Here is a 7,331-nt window from a genome sequence, read left to right as displayed (position 1 = left end):
AAGGTCTGGCGCGCACCGCTTCGCAAACCGCGGACGGCCGGCCGGCCGGCCCCCGGATCGCACACACGCCGTCGCCGCGCACATCCCTGCCTCCTCTCGCCGTCAAGGCAGCAGCTGACGTCCCGGGTAGGTGCGTGGTCGTCGAGGTTGTGGTCGGCCGTAACCGCTTACCGTGGTCCCGCGGGATAATTGGACGCGTACCAACATGTATACCTATATACTAATAATGTAACGTACGGTTGCCGAACGGGGGAGGACTTCCCCACGTGGAATCCGTCAGTTTTTCGCCGGCAGTCCGGCAGTCCGACGACATGGCAAAACGCCGTGCAAGTCAATGATAATAATAATAATAATATTGTAAATCGTTTTTAGTTTTTGAAACTTTCCAAGTACCCAATGTGTGATGTTTAAGTAAGCGAGTAATGTGTTAGTCTCTGTAAGTTGGATGGTTTTATTTTGTACACCGCCAGCAACGGATTTCGTCTACTGCCACTTGTAGCTAAATAAGTGACGTACCGTTATACAATATATTTATTATATAGTCTACGCCTTTCCCTTTCCCGTTCCCTAGGCGAACGGATTTCGAGCAATTCACTTTTGACTACGTTATAGAACTCGTAACGACAGCAACCTATAGGCACACTGCCAGAACAGCTTAACACACAAAAAAATCAATTTTGTCTTGTTTTAACAAACGTTATTAAATAATAAAATATTTTGAAACTGAATTCGTTCAACGCTTTACAAATTTCTATTTTATAGTGGTTAAACCTAGAAACAATTATTCCTAAAATAATAGTTTTGTGTATTAGACTATTAGATTATTATGATGGCGCTATCAAATTTCTTAGCTGTAGCCAGTGTTAGGCAGCTTAAAGATATCGGTTCAAAATTAATACTGATGACTTGCGTCAGTCTTCGGACGCTGGTAGGTGTTTATTGTGATTGACTATTGACTACACTCAATACTCGTACTTTTTAAATTACTTATACAGTTATACAATTAAAAATTAAGTCGTGGTATCATACATTCATACATTTTATGTTATTGATGTTAATAATCGGCAAACAGAGTGTATTTGTATCGTAATCGTATCGTATGTCAACTAAATTTATATTTTTACAAACAAATTATCACTACAATAATAAAATAGGTAGTTACAACTTACAAGGAATCAAACCTAATATATATAATCAGTAGAATTCTAATAACCACGGCTATCACAATATTAATACGTACATTTATAACGACATTAATACATTATAAAATAAAGCTATTATATAAGACAATTAAAAAGCCCACACTTTTTAATACAAATAAATTCAATATTTTATTGTGTCAAACAAATTTAAATATTCGATCAGACTAGCATTAAAAATGGACACGGTCTAAACGTAATCATCAAGACCGCTCGCTATTTTGCACGACAATGCGTTTTATAATAATTTATTATTTATTCATAAATTCATAATCATATTGTTGCCAAAAAAAGGCGTCTTAGAATTCACCAGAGCCTATGGGAAGGAGGTGAGGTTATCTCCCCTTGTCTCCCTTGCTCCAACATCTGCTAAATGTTGATGATAAATTACTTTGATTGGAAACTATTTTTATCTAGATACAAAATATCTAAATTGATTTTTTAAATTTGGTAACCACTTTTGAAAAAACAGTCATAAAGTAGAACCTACTAGCTAGCTATAATAATAATAAAAATATTCAAACTCTTCACAATTTCTGTAATTGTAAGCCCAACACCACCCTCGAAAAATTGTATTGACAGAATCGTAATAACGTTTTAATCGTTTTTATAGATTCTGAGCGAAGCATTAAATTTATTGATTTTAGAATAGGTATGTGATTTTTTTTGTTTGTCAGTTTGTCACCGCCTTTAAGAAAAGTAAAAATACTTATATTTTCAACTTTGGGTGTGGTTTCAGGTAAAAATTAGATCTGATTGGTACTTGGAAGAGAGGAAGTAAAAAATTCCCAATACTTTTCAAAATAACCGGGAAAAACAAAAAAAAAATAAGGAAAAAATTGCCTTATAAGTTATAGTTTATGAAATCTTAAGTTTAAACTACTTAAAAGATATTATTTCCTTTAAGATTTAATTTGAATTACTATTTGACTTAGTTGACTTCAGACTTGTTTCCTGAGATAAACATACAAGGGAAGAACTATTATATTAACGAAGATTAAAAATAATATAAATGGATTTACTTCTTTTTTTTTATTTATCTTCATAGACTGTATAAAAAATAATAGTTAATATTGTATATTCTTGAAGATTTGTTTCGTGATTTTGAATTAGGTTTATGGCATTACACATTAATCATTACTAGAAGCACTTATCACTACGAAAGTGGCTAAGCTAATAATATTGAAGCGAGATAGGACAGCAGTTTAATATTTTATGTATTATATATGTTACATAACATAATGTAGAAACAAGGTTGTACTGCCTTGCGGAATCCTTCTTTTTATGGAGTGAATACTGGAGTATTTATTTTCTTGCCGTACTATTGCAAAGGTATGAAAAATAAAAAAAGGATTTAAGTTTAAGTTAAGTTCAGTAAAGTAGATTGGAAGAATAGTTAACATTATAATAACATAATGAATCAATTATTGTTGTCATGTCATACGAGTCATACGACAGCAGGCGTGCATTTATATCCATAGGTAATAACGCAGTATTTCGCACTGTAATAAATTCGCCCAGTTCATAACTATGACTATTTATACAATTATTCGTAAAACCGTATGGATTCGTTAAAATGGAAAAAACGCCATAAATGTATACAATGATGAATGACGATATTATGCATAACCAATGTTCAGTAGACACGCCACACGCACTTACATATTATATGTATACAAACATTAAATTTTATAATATATGTTTATATATAGTTTAATTCATACGCATATTGTTATGAAAACATGTCTCTTATTGTCATGCACGGTTTGTATTTTTAATAGAAAATTTTAATCTAGGTAGCAATAAATTCATTTACAGACTTACAGTAGGTATATATAATATGTAAATTATGATACTAAATTATAATAATATGTGACAATGATGTTTAAATTAATAATTTTTAAAAAAAAATTGATTAATTTAAACCATTATTATGATTATTGTAATTTGTCCATATAATTTATATTGTTAAAATGTAATCTAATTTATCTATGTCCTATGACCAAATAGAACCAAATAGTATTCAGAATTCCGAGAAAAATAATCGAATTTAGAAAGTCTATAATAATGGCAAATTATGATAAACTTACCTAGGTATATTACAATAATGGCCAAAGAGTACTAATAGATAATTAGAGATATTTTGTTTTTTTTACAATATTCCTCGTAATAATGACAGCTATATATTTTATACTTAATGTAATAATATATAATAATTTTATACTATTTTATACTGATTATTTTAAGATTTTATTATTATTACGTATTTACGTATGCATTTTTTCTTTTAAAACAAAATCTCGTTAAAACTTTGTTTTTTTTTTTATATAAATTAATTATCTTCTTCTTTGTTTAGTTTTGAGTAAAGAAAATATAGATTTTACTATGATTAATTTTCCATAGAAAATAATTTTATGACAAGTAAAAAATAAAAATGTTCTAAAAATGTCTTATTGCAGTAATACGAATACGAATTTATGTCATATCAATGCCGCAATTACAATTTTGAGACTTTCGTGCAAAAATATTGCAGAGGTATACATGCATCGTCGACATTACGATTATACATTTTTCTAATGCTTTAACATATTATAATATTAAAACATTTGGAACAACCAAATTTAAACAAGGCCATTTTAATTTTACCTTTTTATTGTCAAAAATCAAAAATCATCATTTTTATTATTGTTTAGTGTTTACATCTAATTCCTTTTAGTTCATTCCCCGTTTAACAAAAATATACTATTGAATGTATAATTTATTATGTCAAAATTATTTTGTACTTTTGTTAATAAGATGTGGTTAAGTATTAATACTTATGTATTATTGTTCGGTAAATTCTGTTATAATTAATTCGTATACAATTTTATAACGATAACTTCAAATTGTAAATATTTTTCTAGGGACAAGTATTTTAAAACTCTACTTTTTAGTTTTTATAAACATAAATTTTCGCTGAAAACAGGTAATTTAGATTAAAACTGCAGTGTCTTGGTAGATGATGCTGTTTATGGCAAAGACCCAACATTTTATTAATCTATTATTTTAACTATTTTAGTTTAATTTTAATATCTACAATATACCAACTAATAAGTTATTAAATTACATTATAGAAATACCGTATACGTATACGTATCCCTTACAGACCGGGATTACACAATCACAGGGATTCTATTTAATTTTTTTTTTTTATTTGTTTAAGTACATCATTTGGTATGAACTATTATGGTCTCAGACTTCACACGATTATTAATGTTACATACAACTAGTATATACAGGCATAGCTAATACAGGAATACATTTATGTAATACAAGTATATACATTAATATTACAGCAAAACTATACAAATAAGGTTAATACATTTTTGAGTAAATAGATTAGGTAGATCAGACGTATCTTACTCCTAGACCCTAGTAACACTAAGGTCTAAGATTTTGTGAAAAATACTTAGAAAATATTTGTATTATTTTGTATACCTAATTGCATAATGATTGATATGTCTATAAAGCCGTTGATAATCGACTCTTCTACAAGTATTCTTCCAGGTTCATTCAAAATACCTAACAGTTAAATAAAAAAAAAATACTGTATAGTGTATACAGTATTCTCCTCAATAGGTGTATTTTTTTCCAAAAATTTGGTGACATAGAATTACTTCAGTTTTAATAAAATAATAAAATCTATTACTTAGTCGGTGATCAGTGTGAACAAAATAATAAATTAATAACATATTATTACATGTATAGTATATATATTATGCATGATATATTTTGTCCGTTCTCTACCCGGAAGACCAAGATACCAAAAAAAAAAAAAAAAAAAAAAAACTAGAATACTTGACGTATAAAATAATAAAAAAGATAGTAATAATAATAACTAATAAGATAAACACGAGTCATGGCGGACGCAGTGCATGGCTCATTAAAACTTAAACCTAGGTAATATTAATATATATTATATATAGACATATAGTATATACTATATAAAAAAATATACTATAAATTATAATATTTATTTATTTCCGTTATTTGATTTCATATCGAAATAGATAAATTTCTAAATAAAATTTACAAGTTTATCTGTTGTTGGCATCTGTTGTAAAAAAATATTCTATACTTCAGTCTACAATAACACAATATAAGTAAATAATAATTTCATAATAAAGATTTCCAATCCTACATAGTACATAGTGTCATTAATTTGTATTAACTATATCCAGTAATAAATGTAGAATTTATAGTTATGATATACTGTAAGTATTTTACCGTAGAATATAAATATATACTATATGAATATTTGTTTTTACCTAACTTACGCGGTACACGCGTATGCTGTTCGGTGTTAATACCTATTATATTTGATAAATGATATTATAACATATACCTACGATAAAATTTAAACCTTAATATACAATGATAAAATTATTAATCTGAATAATCTAGTGTAATGAATTATTGAATAAAATTCATCAAATTTTCAATTTTACTAGCTAATGCTTGTAAATGTACAAGGTTCTTTTAAGAAACTCTTATTGACTTATAATTGTAATATTCTAAAATATTTAGGCACACAATTGTTTTTTAATATATTTAAAATACTACTGTTAAGGAAATAATGTTTTGAAAATCTTGTTGTAGGTATATAAATCAAAATTCAAGCTATTTTAGTTATTAACTTATTATTTTTAACTTTGTATTTATGTACTGAGGACAATTAACATGTAAGAAAAGGGAGGAAACGAAAAATTGAGGAAGATTGACATAAAAATTTTGATATAATAAATAATTTAAGTAATTTAAAATATGAGATTTTTAAATGACAAGTGTGCTTGAAAATTCTAAATATCAGAATTTTAATAAATACATAATTAAAAGATAAAAGAAGTTTAGTATGCTTGGTGAATCATTTTGTATTGTAAAGAGCAACATAATGAATTAGGCTTTAGGTCTGACCCAGGATTGGCTTAGCCCAGGCGAGCTTTGGGATGGATTCTATAAAATTCAATTTAGGCCTGGTAGGACTTTTCCTAAATGAAAACCGCACTTGGCTGAACTTCTATAATTCTATGATAGTATGATAAAATTTAAATCCTACTAGCAGTACCTACCGTTTTTGAATAATACATTAAAATACGGGTCAAGACCGAGTTAGGTCCAATTTCGTTAATAATTTACATACTGGATTTATATATATTTCAAATCATTGGTTATAAGTAGATATTAGGTAGTGTAGGTAATGGGGAATATCTTTTTTACTAACTTTTTTGAACGGGATGCTTTATAATATATTAAATATAGCCATATAGGAGTGTAGAACAAATACAATCTTCAACGTTCAGCAATAGATAATTAAGATATGAAGTATACGAGTTTTTTACTTTAACAAGTGGTCCCGCCTGTCGGACCTGTTAAAACGGATTATTGCACTTGGTGTCTTATGGTAGTTCAAATTTCAAAGATTTCAAACTAATTTCACATTGCCAACATTATTACAATTAATAATTTGTCAATTTTTTATAGTTTTAAGTAGAATGAATAAGTTATTACTTTATTAGTGTTTTAATAAATATAATTTTTTTTTATTTACCCCGTTATATTTTTATAGGTACCTATTTAATTTGAAACAAAACATTTACAATCAAATACCTAAATGCAAATAAATTTAAAAAAAAAGTTTAGCATCTTTTTATAAATTTAAACTTAACAAGAATTACTGTCAATGTATATCCGTATAAGTTGGATTTCATTGTTTATTATTATTAATATCTATGTCCTATGTGACTATGTTTTATGATAAATTATAAATATATTATTTGTGCGATGTGCACTTGTACTACTCATATACTCGTACTCAAAAAGTACCGAATACAGAGTGAGTTTATCTTAAATCTAAATTCGTGCTGCTAACGACTAAATTTCTAATAAGCTAAAGATAATATTATGTTATTTTATCGTTAGCAAATTTGTTATCACGTTTTCGGCGTTTGACTTCATGGCCACTGGTAAATAATAAATACAATATAATACTACTGGTACGATATTATTATACACAACATATAACTATATAAATAGATAGGTATTCAATATTGAATTTTTATTTTTTATACAATTCATACTAATCATACTACACTA

The sequence above is a fragment of the Rhopalosiphum padi genome, chromosome 2 (assembly GCF_020882245.1).
Source record: "Rhopalosiphum padi isolate XX-2018 chromosome 2, ASM2088224v1, whole genome shotgun sequence".
Lineage (NCBI taxonomy): Eukaryota > Metazoa > Arthropoda > Insecta > Hemiptera > Aphididae > Rhopalosiphum > Rhopalosiphum padi.
Note: the sequence above shows the minus strand (reverse complement) of the source record.